This window comes from Pocillopora damicornis, chromosome 6 (assembly GCF_964200805.1).
Source record: "Pocillopora damicornis chromosome 6, jaPocDami1.2, whole genome shotgun sequence".
Classification (NCBI taxonomy): domain Eukaryota; kingdom Metazoa; phylum Cnidaria; class Anthozoa; order Scleractinia; family Pocilloporidae; genus Pocillopora; species Pocillopora damicornis.
Genome location: NC_142675.1, coordinates 2146749 through 2163085, shown reverse-complemented (window position 1 = coordinate 2163085; position 16337 = coordinate 2146749). Strand labels below are relative to the sequence as shown.

Genomic DNA, 16337 nt, shown 5'->3' with positions numbered 1-16337 from the left:
TTGCAAACTGAATTAAAGAGTTTACCTTTTTTTATTAAAAAAGTAAGAAAATTGGATCATGCAGACATGCTAATCAACAACAGCAATTGCTGTAATCTTTGTAACTAATAGAATAAGTACAATAAGTTAATTGGTGCCATATATCTAAGTATAGTATAATACCATATAATATAAGTATCATATGTTAATTAGTGTTGCTATTTTATTGGTGTCATCAATTAGTCCATCTGGGCTAAACACATTGACACTTAAATAAAGGTTTTACTTACTTACTAACGTAAGAACTGGCCAGCAAAGAGTAATAAAGGAATAACACGAAGAATATAGCTAAGGAAAAATTGATTTGGATTAGCAATCCACAAGCATATAATGGCACAATCATCGCAAAAATAGTCATGTGCAATGCATAAAGTGTATTTTTTTGGGTCTTACTGCGTAATTATATTGAGTATCCACTACGCGACTACTAGCGAGCTTGATACCGTGGGATTAAGAGTGTCAATTTGGAAGATAAATTTTTTTTCTAGTGTTTTGTGGCTTTCTGAAGTGCCTAGATGTAAGGAAAGGCCGCAAACTGTCATATGTTGTTTAGAATGATTAGGGAGATTAAAGTGTCTATCTACTGGTTGGGATGCGTCCTTGTAATTTCTTTCTGGTGTTAAGGTGTTCTCGGAATCGGTCACTTAGTCGTCTTCCGTTTCACCAATGTATAGCTTATTGCAGTAAGTGCAAGTTATGCAGCAAATGACGTTGCGGAGGTACACGTAAGGCGATCAGTGATCTTAATGGATCTCTTGGGTCCCGATATTTTCTCTACGTTATGAACGAAAGGACAAGTTTTGCATCGTGAGCAAGCGCATTTGAAAGTTCCAGATTGGTCATTGGTTTGAAATGAACTTCTGACCAAAAAGTTGCCTTTGTTTTTGTCTAGTTTGAATGAAATTAGTAGGAGTTATGAAAAGATAGTACTAGTCTCTGAATCGTTTTGGAGTTATTTAAAATTTTTGAGAATGATAGATTTGACTACGTGGTTGTGAGGGTGAAATGTGAGAGTGAATGGTATGCGGTCAGTGTCTTCCTTCTCAGCCGTTTTTAGTGCTGACTTTCGTAAACCGTTGGGCACGGTGGTGGCCCGCTTGAACGACAGAAACAGGATAGCCACGTTGACCGAAAAACTGGCATATTGCCTCTGGTTTTTCGAAAAACCAGAGTCGTCAGCACATAAACGACGAGGTCTGAGAAACTTTGAAAAAGGTATGGAATTCTTGACCTATGATGGCTGGGGAGATGAATACAACAAGTAACTATGTGAATCTGTAGGTTTGTAGTAAACACTAGAACATCGACCGTTGCCTTCAATTGAAATTTTGATGTCTAGAAAAGCCGTGTTTCCGTCGTCCCACTAAAGGAAGCACAGAAACGAACTGTCGCGGTCTGGAACTCAAACCTGATAAAATATCGATTCTATGTCCGCCATAACTGCAACTCTATCCTCGCGAAACCTTGTCAGCACTCCAACAAGTGAATTTCTCAAGTCAGGTCCCTTGTATAACATGCTGTTAAGTGATAACCCCACGAACTTTGCTGAACATTCGAAGACTACTCTAATTTTTCCAGGTTTTTGGGGATGGTATACCCCATGGTGAGGTATATACCATGTGTCACTGTCCTCAGGACTCATCTGAAGCGCAGGAACCTTACGCAACTCTCGGCAACCAATTCTCTCATGAAGACTTTGTAGTCGTCACACGGCTTGGGATCATTTTCCAACCTTTTCTTCAACCAACCGATCTGCACCAAGGCTTGTGACTTGCTTTTGGGAACCAAAACTACGCCATTCTTGAAAGGCAAAGGGATTTTATAATGTGCGTCCATTAGCTGTATCTTCTCAGTGTTCTGCATAAAGCGGCGTTCATCTTGCGACATCTCTGTCGTATCATCAACGAAGGAGTCGGCAAATCGCGATTGTAAAAGTTCTCTACCATGTGCTAAAGCTGGGGGTCAGTTTTGAAAAAGGAGCTTACAGCCTGAGATCCATGGCGACAACGTCCCACAGGACCGTTCACTGCCCAACCAATGCGCGTCCTTGATGCATAGGGACCACCGTTTTCACTGTACCTTATCTCAACCGGATCGAGCGCCTCTGGAACGTCACTAACAATCAGAAGTCCTATCTCGGCATCAACGTGAAGTATGAATACACCGTCTAGATGGGACCATTGATCCACGTCCTCCTAGGTTGGAATGTCTTCCTCACAAACCGGAATCTCGGGTCTCGTATAAAGCGCGGGAAGACTGACAAAATCATTCTCATCGAGATCGGACACCATTAAGTCGCGAATGAGGTAACTTTCAACCCGACTGTTCTTCTTCTCTAAGAGGGACAGGGAAGTCTTTACTTTTGTTCCTTCAACCCCGAGTTTTCCCACTAACGATTCCGCACAGAAGGTGGCACTGCTTCCATTGTCCAGAAAGGCGTGCGTGATGACTGCCCGATTTATAGCTCTCCATACCATTCGGTATCTAGTCAAAAGTTAGCTCCCTTGTAGAATTTCTTGGTGTTCTAGAGGGCTCCGATTGCGACGGTTTCGTCACCCCTCAAGTCATCTCCACCATTTGTAAGGACGTAGCATTGAGTCTTAAATATGTACACAACAAAGATGTCGCCCATCGTGATTTAAAGCCTGCTAACATCTTGGTCACCAATCAACACTACTGTGATTTGGGTATAAGCGATCAGAGAGAAGTCTTGCACAAGCGCCCTCTGGTTTGTAAGCTAACTGAATTCGGTGAAAGCCGCTCTACTAAGATACAAACTTAATCTTCGCGGTAACATTAGATGCCAAACCAGACATTTCGTTCTTCTTCCCACGAAATCTCACCAGGTAGACTCCTTCTAAATCCAGCGTAACATTCAGTTCTCTTAAAAAAGCGATTTATTGAAGTGGGAGAACGCTGAGGGTTGAAAATTGTTACGATTGCTCAAAAACTGTACTTGCACTCAACGAGAAAACACTCTCCGAAGACGAAATGAATAACGTAGATTCTACTCGAAAGCGAACTGCGATTAGCGCGACTACAGAAAAAAAAAGAAAGGCCTCCTGAACAGAGAAAACTAAGTTCCTATACGCAGGAAAAACTGAGAATAAATGCATGCGAAACGACTCACTGCAAGTGTAACTAACGCCAATAATTACGAATGAAACAATAATGCATGAACGAAACACTAGTTTAGACGACGCGAAACAGCAACAACACTCAAGAGACACCCTAATTAACAACTGACAACATTCCGCACGCTAAGATCTTTCAAGCGTTATGTGATTATGATCGTCATGAGAATTTTAACAGACGCTCTTCTCCACTTTTGTTGGAGTCAACTACGGCGCCGTGTTGACGGTGAGCGGAGTTAGGTTCAATTTTGATGATAATGAATCGCTCAAAATTTCAGATAAGAGAAAAATAGTTTCGCTTAGTCGTACTTTTAGATTCACATTTAGGATTCAAGAAAAAAAGAACAACTCAATTCAAAGTTAAACAAAGTATGAAACAAAAGACTGCTTTATACATACCAATAAGCTTCTTTCTCGCGCGTTTTTTGTGCGTTTGAAAAAATTGCACGCATATGCGCGTTTTTTTAACGTGTTTTTCGTGCGAATTTAAGGTTAAGTACCTCTGAGCTGTACTGTATGCTTGTGCTCCTTGAACCCGCAATGAAGAAATTTCGTCCACCCCTGAAAATAATACAAACCTCTGTTAACCTTAGGAAAAAGTTCAATACAACACATTTTAAGAAAAATCAGAAATTTCGCGATATTTCGCAGACTTTCGAAAATAATCGCGAGGTGACCAATTCGTCACAGAGCGGGAAAATGTTTACGATTTAGTGATTTTCAGTTCGAACTGTATCCTTTTTCCTTAGACTTCTTAAGAATGTCATGAACTGCTGAGAATTTTAGCACGTGGAATAGAGCACTTTTCAATTGATAATCGAAAGTGATCCTGAATTTCATCAGCTTTGTTTTACTTTGCTCTTTGATTGGTCAAGAAAACTCGCGCCGCCATTTCAACTAATCAAATGCAGAACAAAAACCAATCCCACTTTGATCACTCGTGTTTCCCCGCGCTTTAAGCTAAGCTTTCTGTTCTTACTGGACAGTGATGATGGTAGCATTTGTTCTGATTAATACTAAGTTGTGATAACTTTTGTTTCGGTTTTTGGACACTCAATTGATAACAATTGGAAAAATCAAAATACAATTGAGTGACATCAAAATGAAAACAGAGCAATATAAAGGGAAATGTCACAAGTAGCCAATCAGACTTCAGAGTCAACACAGGCAAACTGCCTGAAGCGCGGGAAAATACGAGTGGCCAGGCGCGCTTTGTTCTAGGTTTGTTATCTGATTGGTTGAGAGACTGGCACGAGTTTCCTTAACCGATCACAGAACGTGACGAGGCAATACCAAAAAATTTCTGGAATCACTGTCTGCAGTCAACGAAAAATTGCCCATCAAATTGTGCCGAAATTTTTGGGGATAGCTGGCTCCACAAAGCGCTTTCAATCTTGGCAACAAGAGATCGAACCTCGACAAAACCATGGCAAACTTGCGAAAGGGGTTTATGTCTTCGAGACTGGTTTTCATTTAACGGCTGACCGACCCTGCGTACAAGGAGTACACCGCTGATCAACCATTTGAAAGCAAACAAACAATCATACCACATTGCATCCGTGCGAGGTAACATAAAGCTAATATTTTGCCAACGCTTTTGTTATAAATCATTCTTCTTAGAAACTCCAAAAACAAACTTGCAAGATGTTCGAGCGCCCCTTCATCTTCTTCCTATTTTCTCTACCAGTGCTTCTCCTTGCAATTTTCATTCACTAAGCTGCTTGCAACAAATTTGCAAGTCAGTTTGTCAGTTTTAAATTTTTTTAAAACTGCGTGACATAGCGTGACTCTGGTCCCCTTAAAAGTTGTTTTGTCGTGTCACGCAGCATTTTTTTTCCCGGAAGTTCTTTGAGCCAACAAGAGATTGAACCTCGACAAAACCACGACAAACTTGCGAAGCGCGAAAGAGGTTTATGTCTTCAAGACTAATTTTCATTTAACGGCTGACCGACCCTCTGAAAGCAAATAAACAATCATGACACATTGCATCCGTGCGAGGTAAATTAAGCCAATATTTGCTTAATGCCGCTATAGCATTTGCGTCATGATATTAAGCGTCATTCCTCTAAAACCCCAAAAACAAACAGAAAACATGCAGAATGTTTGAGCGGCCCTTCATCTTTTTTCTGTGTTCTCTACTAGCGCTTCTGCTTGCGATTTTCCTGCACTGAGCTTCTTACTGCTAATTTGCAAGTCAGTCTGTCAATTTTAAAATTGCCCAAAACTGCGTGACATAGCGTGGCTCTGGTCCCCTTCAAAGTTGTTTTGTCTTATCACGCAGCACTTTCTATCCCGGAAGCTCTTTGAGCAAAGAAGAGATTGAACCTCGACAAAACCACGACAAACTTGCCAAAGAGATTTTTGTGTTCAAGACTGGTTTTCAATTAACGGCTAAATAAGCAGCAAACTTTGTCGAATTGTGCAATTACGGACTCGTAGACAAAAGCATCTTTAGTACTATTTCAAAAACGAGTGCGAGGGTTTCATCAGGGTTTCCAAACACGAAAAACTCAGTGATGAAAGCACGAGGTCGCAGGCCCAGTGCATTTATTGTTTTCGAGTGGCTAAAACTACCTCTGTGTATTTTTGGTGACTTGATCAACTAAGACAAACAAAAGAAGAGCGAAAGAAACTAAACAATTCATGAAAGCGATGGAAATATTCCTTATAGCGTACTCCTTCATACAAAGTAGTGGCTCCAGTTGGGAACACAAAGCCACAACTTCAATAGCAACATCGTCTGGAGAAAACTGAACCTTCCAGAGTGGCTCACGAAGGCGGACCTCAACTGCAGGATGCGAGGAAAACAGGTGAATTTGCTTGTCTGATTTACAACCTGGCGAGGGCTTCGTAATAGAAGGACAACACGCACCAACCTTTGAATGAAGAATCGTAGGCAAGAGGCGCACATAATGGCCCAAGAAGAAGGGCTCGTCTAAATTCATTTTTCGAATTTCAAGCCATTGAAATGTTGGATTATCTGCGCATGAAATCTGAAAAGAAACTTGCAAAGAACGCCATGCCAGCTGTTCAGATTGAGAGGGGGAGGAAAAGGGGGGAGGGGTGGGGCGACGGGAAAAGCTGGAGGGGAGGGTGGGGGGTCCTACTTCATTGAAAGGCGATTTCATCGTAATAGGTCTGAATGAAAAACGAAACAGATCGAACAAACGAACAGATGTTGGGCTAGCTGGTGAACCAGTGAGCCAGTGGGTTGAGCAGCCTAAAACATAGAGTTACCCAGCTGAGTTTAGAGGGGCACTAATAAATTAACAGGGTTTATAAAGGAAGACGGTTTGAGGAGTGGGTGGGGGAGGTGACAGGACTGTTAGTAATTAATCAATCATCTCTTATCTGTTTTGGGCAGTTGGACATTTAAAATGGATACTGAAATAGTTAGCAGTAAAACGAAGAAGCGAAAAGGAGGAGGAAAGTTTGGTCGCATTGAAAAAAAGAGGATTTTGGTTGCATAATGTTCCTTCATTTATTTGATCTGCCGCTAGTGTCGCACTGTTAATTTGTATATTCCTTTTGGATAACCATACATCTGGATCAGGTCAAGTCCTCCCATAAATTAAACTTAACCTTTAAATCAACAACAAAGATAGTTTTGAGCTGATTTATATGAGTTTCCCAAAATTTCAACTTGCAGTATGCAGTTGAGATGTTGCAGTCCACTAAACATACAACAACAAGAATATTTCAACATGCAATAATTTAATCAAAATTGAAGAAACTTTATTCCTATCACTCTCAAATAAATATATTACAAAATTCCTGCACTCAAATATCATAAATAATATATATTTTCCTGTGCAATTTACAGCTTGGATAAACTATCTCCAGACTAAGGAAACCTCTCTACTTGACTATGTACCATTCCCTCTTTCGGAAAAATCTCTATATACATTCAAAAAGATACTTTTTCAAACAAAGTATAGAAAATGGGTATAAAACCAAACTATGAAGCATAAAAATGGTTTTTTTTTCAAGAGGATTGTGGCATATTCGAAACCAAAAATTCACTTATCAATTTCATTCTTGACCCCTTGGGACACTGAGATAAACTGATTTAAAACCATCTTGAGATTTTCATCAAATTTGAAAAAAAGTTGTTGAAAGAGTTCTAAAAAAGAGCTAATGATAGCATATGTGACTCTTTGTGCAAACTGACCCAATGCTTAACACTTCAGCTCCCAAGACTGATCAAGACAGAATTTCTCCTTAGAGTGACAACACAGTATCAAGCAGACAAGTGATGAGAATAAAAAAAAACATATCAATTACAGGAAAATCCGTGTATCAAATACCAACTTCTCCTAACTCAAATTATTTGAATTGTGTGGCAGATTGTAAGGAGAATTACTAACAAGATCTTAGGGGGTGAAAGGTTGAAGTGAAAAGAAATTTTGGTAGAAATGTTTTACTTAATAGACTTGCAGAACAAGGTCACCTAAGTCTTCCCTACTAAGAATACCCAAAATAATTTTGACTCAATACTTTTTATCATCTTCTGATTGATGTAAATTTTATCTTATCATCCAATTTCATTTTCACAATCATGACTTAACCCTTGAACTCCCAAGATCTCATTATCAATTCCCCTTACTGTCTGCAGAATGATTCTCATTATGTTAGTTTGGGGAAGTTGATATAAGATCAATTAGTAATCCCTTAATGGATATTTTTCTTTATTCTCATCACTTGTTTGCATGATATTGTATAGATATGGTAAGGAGAAATTCTGTCTTGGTCACTCATGGGAGTTAAAGGGTTAACTTCTTATTGAAACAAAATGACAGTAGACAATCAGAGCCTGCCCAGTCTCCTTCAAACTCAAACCCTGGGTATCTAAGACTATAACAGAGCTACTAAATGAGTTGTAACAAAAATCAACTCGGCAAAATCACAGCTTAAAAAAAACCTCACCAGATATGATATACAAATGCCTTATTTTAACCCTTTAACTCTCAAGATCTGATTGTTAATTCTCCCCTGTAGCTGCTACACATTTCCTTGTAAATGAGAACTTGGTGCTAGATCAAGATAGCAGCTTCTACCTGATAAGTTTGAATATTCTCATTACCTGTTTGCTGAATAATGTATGGATATTATAGGGAGAAGTTTCATGTTAATCACTACTGGGAGTTGAAGGTTAATAATATTTTTAAGATCAACCTTTAGAAGATTTTCTCCTTCAGGACAAATGATAAAATCACCGCTCCTATCTCTAATACCTGTAGAAAAAGATCACACAAATGTCACGCAAGCTTTTAAGAGTCATGCATCAAAGGATTGGGTGAAACCCAACAAATACCAGCATTTGTCGTTTGAATTCTTGTCATGGAAATCGTTTACTTTCCACTTTCTTGTAAAAAAAGGATGTAAATGTGATTGAATTTTTGGCTCTCTTAATTACAGGGCTCAGCTTATGAATATAGCCTTGAATAACTGAAATTGTGAGAGCAAATATAAACATTATCAAAAGGTAGCATTTATCACTTGAGTATATCTCTAATATTCAGTTTTATGCATTTTCATTATAAAAATCGATCAATTTGAAAAGAAAAAAGAGGAAAAGCAAAAGAAAGGAAACAAATTGATTAAAATAATTTAGATTAATATCAATAATTTAGATTAATTAATAAGGATATTAGTTTTAGTTAAATTATAAATTTACAGCTATGAGTTATGGCAAAGTAGTATAAAAGTAACCAACTTTGAATTTGAAGGCTCTTGATCCATTGTGAAGAGAGAGTATCTGATGATAAATAAAAAGTATTCATCCTCCATTTGAATCTCTTTTAAACCACACTGCCATTGTTGATGAGATCAGTAAACAAATAATTTCCTGACTAACTTAGGGGTTTTGTTTGATCTACTGTGTTATCACTATTTCTATGTCACAATGATATGAACATGCCAAAATCAAATCAAGAGTTATAATAATTAAAATTATTATATGATAAGCAAAGTCAACTCAGGCTGTGCATATACTTGCCCAGCATGTGACACTTTTATGTACTTTTTTAGGAAACTGGTGGTAACAAAATTGTTAAATAGTACAGGCAGTATTCCATCATCCATAATTCTGAACATTATTTTGGAGTTTTGTGTAATGTGCAAATAAGTCTTCATTAATAAGTACTTCATTTTACACTGTGGGAGAGAACTTCATAATATGGAAGATCATAGAGTGGAGTGGTCATTTCAGTATTTTCAGCATATCTTTTAATAATTAAGCTTTAACATAGCATGTCTCACGTAGAAAGTAAAGTTTAAGTAACATTTCTTACATATTATGAAATTTTAAAGTTTACAAAGCTTAAATTATTTGGACCTGAATAATTCCGCACTGTAGTAAGCCAAACACAAGTTTAAATTAATGTCTGCCAAACATAAACTTCAAGAAGTAAGTTTATATGGAGAAATTCTCAAAGTAAAATTAAAATTATTTCCAAATCAATAATTTGTAGCTTCTCAGCTTAATTCACGTTGCAAACGATCACTTTCATTATGAAATTCGTGGTATTATAAGCTAAATAAAATCGATAAACAACGAATACACTTTAGGGTCTTCTCTGTCACCACAAAACAAAACCCTTTACGGATTTAATCTTGTAAGTAGTCCAAGCAACAAATTGAAAAAAACAAGCATAAATCAACAACACGAAGTGTCGAAAGGCTTACTTCCGTATTTACCCGTGTATAATGCGCACTTTTTTTTCTATAAAAATAACCATCAAAATTGCGGTGCGTCAGAGCTACACAGTTTCTGAAAAGCTGAGAATTGTCCAGTTTGCTGAACAAAATGGAAACTGGGCTGCCGAACGTGAATTTGGTGTGTCAGAAAGCAACGTCAAGCTCCATAATTAGTAATGGCGGCCATTGAGGAACTTGTGATGAGCATTTCGTAAAAGATCCAACGAACAATTTCAAGATCAGTTATTGCAACAAGTTATCGTCCACATACCTTTTACGTATTTGTGGTCCTTTTTTCTTTGCTCTGTGCCTGCTGATTCATAACAACAAGCTCAAACACCGCAAGGCGAACGACGGAATTAAATTCAGGCATGCATGTCCAGGTGTCTTCACTACGTGAAGTCGCACTTTGTCCCTGTGCGAAGTTACGCTTTTCGGTTCTGACGGACCGCGAAAGATAGTACCGTATTTATTCGCCTATAAGCCGAGCGATTTTTCCAACAAATTAAACTGAGAACAGGTAAATTCTCGCCAAGGTTGGGGGTTCAGCTTATAGCCGAGTATTTTCGCCAAAAAAAATTTACGGGTGCTTAACAAGATTCGAAATTTGACAACATGAAAAACTGGCCAATCAGAAGCGGTCATTCCCACGGTTGTGTAAACATTGCAACACGATCTGACAGATATCAGCTGATCGAAGCTTTTCATTGTTTTAAAGAAACGAAAGACTTACTTTGACTCCTCTGCTCTGAAAACCAGTTCAGTAGTGTTTGATCCAATTCAGGATACTTTGGCGAAAAGCAGCCCATCGTCTTTCGCTTTGCTGACATTTTAAGCTCACCATTAAACAGGTTCGCTTGATCTTTTCGCCAGCGACGCACCATCGATTCACTGATTCCGTTATCTCTAGCGATCTAGAATGGCTATGTTTATTCATAACCTACTTTTTGATTGCATGTTTCCCGAGAGGGAAGCTCCTTTTGTTTTCGGTTTATGTTAATTCATCTCAGTTAACGACACGCGTGGAGTACTTTGCAATTATTAGGTCTCGGCTTATAGCCGAATGTTTTGTGTTTATTTTTTATTTCAATGCAACAGCTGCTGACATGAAAAAGTTTAGGGTCTCGGCTTATAGCCGAGATCGGCTTATAGGCGAATAAATACGGTAATTCTCCTTACAGTCTGCTACACGGTTCTTGTGATGTTAGTTTGGAGAATTTGGGTTTGATCAACTGGAAGTCGAGATTTTTATTCCGTTCTTGTTTGCACGGCATTGTAATTGTATTGTAAGGAGAAATTCTGTCTTGGTCACGTCACCCATGAGAGTTAAAGGGTTAACTCCCATGAGTGACTAAGACAGAATTTCTCCTTACAATATCAATAAGTTGTGTCAACATTCATAGGCGTTTAAAAAGGGTGGTTTGGTAGGGGTACATTGCGTCAGCACTAAATTCTCTGAACTAACATTAAGATTTGTACAGTCCTGCCAAAGCCAACGAACTGTTCAAAAAAACTACTAGCTGAGATATCCTGTTCCTGAAGGTACGTTAGAATTTAACAAGATTCATAGATTCCTTTTCTTGTTGATTCCTAACAACAACCTGAAATATCGCAAGGCGAACGACAGAATTAATCTAAACAACCCAACAACACATTAAAGGCGTGCATAACTGGAAATGTTCGAAGTTGACGCATGCACATACGTTTTACCACAATGAGTAGTCATGTTTCCAAAAACGATCCTTGAAACGCGACAAAGCATCTTTTCTTTTAAGGAAATTGTCATGAGGGCTGAGTTTTTATCGGCATTGTTCAACAGAATTCCGGCCATTTCCTTCAGAATATCTTATGTATATTGTAAGGAGAAATTCTGTATTAGGAAAATAACCTAGAATGATCGTCACACGTGGGATTACTAGTACGAGATAGGAGAGAATTTTGTTATTAGAATAATTGGTCAATGATTTTTTCCTTACATCTGATAACTTTTTTTATACATTTATCAACTTCAACGATAAAATCATTGAACTTAAACTGTTCTAACAATGTTTTTCCCTTCTCAGAGAAAGCAACATGGCAAAGCAACCGAGACGCTCTAGACGATTACAAGGAAGACAACCTGAACGTGACTCCATCGACAGGTTGTGTGCAATTTGCCTTGTCCTAATTTCGGCAAACTTGCATAATTGCAAAATTACATGGTGCTGTCATCAACCCATTCACCGTCCGTGTTTGGAAAATACAATCATAATCAATGCACGATGCCCTATTTGTCGTACCCGGCAAACGCGGCGATCTAGACGATTGCAAGGATTACACCCTGAACACGGTCCCATTGACTTGTTGTGTAGAGTTTGCACTTTGTCAATTTCGGTAAACTTATACAACTGCATAATAACAAGGTGCTGTGAGGGGGCCATTCACCGTCCGTGTTTGGAATATGCCCTACAAATCAATGGGCGATGCCCTATATGTCGTGCCCGGCAAGGAGCGCAACATCCAGATAATGTTAATCCTAGGCGATAACCTAGGAGTTGTAAGTACAAATTTTTATTTCTTTTATTTTTTTCCAATCACGATTATTGTTGTGAATGAAACCTAAAATACTGCTTTTTCTTTTTTAATTCTCCAGCATTTCCTAATACACCAGCCAGGCTCAAAACTGAACTTTATCAACAGAGGCCTTCATTGTACAACCTCTGTAATAAATGTACATCTGATTCTGTAATAAATTTGCTTGCTTTTATGTTTATTTAGGCCTATTGCAATAAAAATGACAAAATAAAAGTGTACCCGTTTTTGTTAAAAAAAATAAGAACATTGGATCTTGCAGACATGCTAATCAACAACAGCAATTGCTGTAATCTTTGTAACTAATAGAATAAGTACAATAAGTTAATTGGTGCCATATATCTAAGTATAGTATAATACCATATAATATAAGTATCATATGTTAATTAGTGTAGCTATTTTATTGGTGTCATCAATTAGTCCATCTGGGCTAAACACATTGACGCTTAAATAAAGGTTTTACGGATCAATGTCAGTATTTGGGCAACTGCCCACCTACTCCTCCCCTAACCCAACCCTAACTTGCTATCAATTGACTGTTGTTGGGTTAGGGGAGGGGTAGGCGGGCAGTTGCCCAGATACTGATATTGATCCGGGTTTACTTACTTACTAACGTAAGATCTGGCCAGCAAAGAGTAATAAAGCAATGACACGAAGTATGTAGCTAAGAAAAAATTGATTGTATTAGCAACCAACAAGCATATAATGGCACAATCATCGCAAAAATAGTCATGTGCAATGCATAAAGTGTATCTCTTTGAGATGAAGTTCTTAGACCTGATGCTCGAAGTGCCACGGATATTTGAATTTTTTTTCTCTGGGTTAATTATATTGAGTATCCACTATGCAACTACTAACGAGCTTGATACCGTGGGATTAAGAGTACCAATTTGGAAGATAATTTTTTTTTTCTAGTGTTTTGCGGCTTTTCGAACTGCCAGGATTTAAGGAAATGCCGCAAACTGTCATATGTTGTTTAGAATGATGAGAGAGATTAAAGTGTCTAGCGACTGGTTTGGATGCCCTTGTCATTTCTTTCTACGTCGCGAAGGTGTTCGCGGAATCGGTCACCTAGTCGTCTTCTTGTTTCTACAATGTATAACTTATTGCAATAAGAGCAAGTTATGCAGCAAATGACGTTGGCAGAGGTACACGTAAAGTGATCAGTGATCTTGATGGATCTCTTGGGTTCCGATATTTTTTCTACGTTATGAACGAAAGGACAAGTTTTGCATCGTGAGCGAGCGCATTTGAAAGTTCCAGATTGGTCATTGGTTTGAAATGAACTTCTGACCAAAAAGTTGCCTATGCTTTTGTCACGTTTGAATGAAATTAGTGGAGGTTGTGAAAAGATAGTACCAGTCTCTGAATCGTTTTGGAGTAATTTAAGTTTTTGAGAATGATAGATTTGACTGTGTGGTTGTGAAGGTGAAATGTGAGAGTGAATGGAATGCGGTCAGTGTTTTCCTTCTCAGTCGTTTTTAGTGCTGACTGTCGATCAATTTATTGGGCACAGTGGTGGCCCGCTTGAACGACAGAAACAGGATAGCCATGTTTATCGAAAAACTAGCACAGAGTCGTCAGCACATAAACGACGAAGTCTGAGAAACTGTGAAAAAGGTATGGAATTCTTGACGTGTGATGCCTGCGAAGATGAATCCAACAAGTAACTATGTGAATCTGTAGGTTTGTAATAACGCTAGTGCATCAGCAGATGCCTTCAATTTAAATTTTTGATGTCTAGAAAAGCCAAAGAAATGTCGTAAATTTCCCAGATATATTTAAGAGCCGGGTGAAAGGAATTGACGGCGGTTATAAATTGAGTGAGCTCCTCTCTGGTAGAGGAGGTAGCGCCGATGCTGTCGTCAATGTAACGCCGTTTTATAGCCGGCCTTAGCTACGCCACTAGTTTGTTTGTAGTAATTACCGCCGAATGAAAAGAAATTGTGTGTAAGTACTAGTTCGGTTAGACGAAGTAGTGCTTAAGAGCTAGGTTTCCTAACCGTGCGTTGATCGAAAAAATGTTTGAGGGCCCGGAGACCTTCGTCATTGGGAATGACAGTATAAAGAGATGTAATATCTGTAGTATAAATAAATTTGTTTTGGCCAAGGAAATTAAAGTCACAGAAAATTTCAAGCACACGTTGCCTGTCCTAAATGTAACATGGTAAAGTTTTTATGATAGGTGCTATGATTTTGTCTAAATAGCTGTAAATAAGTTCGGTGGGACAACTGCAAGCAGAAACGATGGGTCGACATGGGTTGTTAGGTTTGTGGATTTTAGGTAAAAAGTAAATACACGAAGTTCTAGGAGAGATGATGGTGAGAATTTACGTTTGTTGATAGAGTGCCGACATTTTTTGATGGAAAAATCTAGAGATGCGAACTAACCTTCTGGGGGAGTCCATTTAGACTTTCGAATCTGAAGTGTTTCGAAAGTATCTTTGTTCGAGGTGTTAGAATCATCCTCTTTGTCATGAAAAAAAGCTTTCAACTGAACGCGGCGAAGGAATTTTTCAAGGTCTTGCTTAACTGAAAATTCGTCGGCTTTCTTGGAAATGGGAACAAACTTTAAGCCCCTACTGAGAACTGATTTTTCTGACTATTGCTGACCCATTTTGCAAGCCTAAATCCGTCTCTTGCGAGCAGAGCGTGCAGATTATTGACATGGGCAATGGCAACGGATACTGAGGGCAAGGACATGAGGCAATCGTCGACATAAAAGTTTCTCTTCACGGTGCTTAACACTTTGGTGGGGAAGTAATTCTTGTTGTCTTCTGCAGTTCGTTAAAGGGCAAAATTTGCGCATGCCGGAGACGATTTGACGCCAAACAGATGAACAAGCATCTGATATTCTTGCACTTCACGGGCCATGTTTCCGTCGTCCCACCAAAGGAAGCGTAGAAACGAACTGTCGCGGTCTGGAACTCAAACCTAATAAAACATCGATTCTATGTCCGCCATAACTGCAACTCTATCCTCGCGAAACCTTGTCAGCACTCCAACAAGTGAATTTCTCAAGTCAGGTCCCTTGTAAAACATGCTGTTGAGTGATAACCCCACGAACTTTGCTGAACATTCGAAGACTACTCTAATTTTTCTAGGCTTGTGGGGATGGTACACCCCATGGTGAGGTATATGCCACGTGTCACCGTCCTCAGGACTCATCTGAAGCGCAGGAACCTTATGCAACTCTCGGCAACCAATTCTCTCGTGAAGACTTTGTAGTCGTAACACAGCTTGGGATCATTTTCCAACCTTTTCTTCAACCAACCGATCTGCACCAAGACTTGGGAACCAAAACTACGTCATTCTTGAAAGGCAAAGGGATTTTGTTATGCCCGTCCTTTAGCTATATCTTCTCAGCGTTCTGCATAAAGCGGTGTTCATCTTGCGACATCTCTATCGTATCATTAGCAACTGTAAAAGTTCTCTACCATGTGCTGAAGCTGGGGGTCAACTTTGACAAAGGAGCTTACAGCCTGAGATCCATGGCGACAACGTCCCAAAAGACCGTTTGCTGCTCAACCAATGCGCGTTCTTGATGCATAGAGGCCACCGTTTACAATGTGCCTTATCTCGACCGGATCGAGCGTCTCTGGAACGTCACTGACAATCAGAAGTCCGATCTCGGTATCAACATGAGGTATTAAAACACCACCTAGATGGGGCCATTGATCCACGTCCTCCTGGGTTGGAATGTCTTCATTACAAACCTGAATCTCGGGTCTCGTATAAAGCGCGGGAAGACGGACAAAATCGTTCTCTTCGAGATCGGACACCACTAAGTTGCGGATGAGATAACTTTCAACCCTTCTGTTCTTCTTCTCTAAGGTGGACAGGGAAGTCTTTACTTTTGTTCCATCAACCCCGAGTTTTCTCACTAACGATTCC

General features: G+C 39.1%; 1 pseudogene; it reads right to left on the bottom strand.

Moving 5' to 3' along the window:
- Positions 1–733: 733 nt before the first annotated feature.
- Positions 734–14770, bottom strand: LOC149043408 (uncharacterized; annotated as a pseudogene).
- Between the last annotated feature and the right edge of the window lie 1567 nt (positions 14771–16337).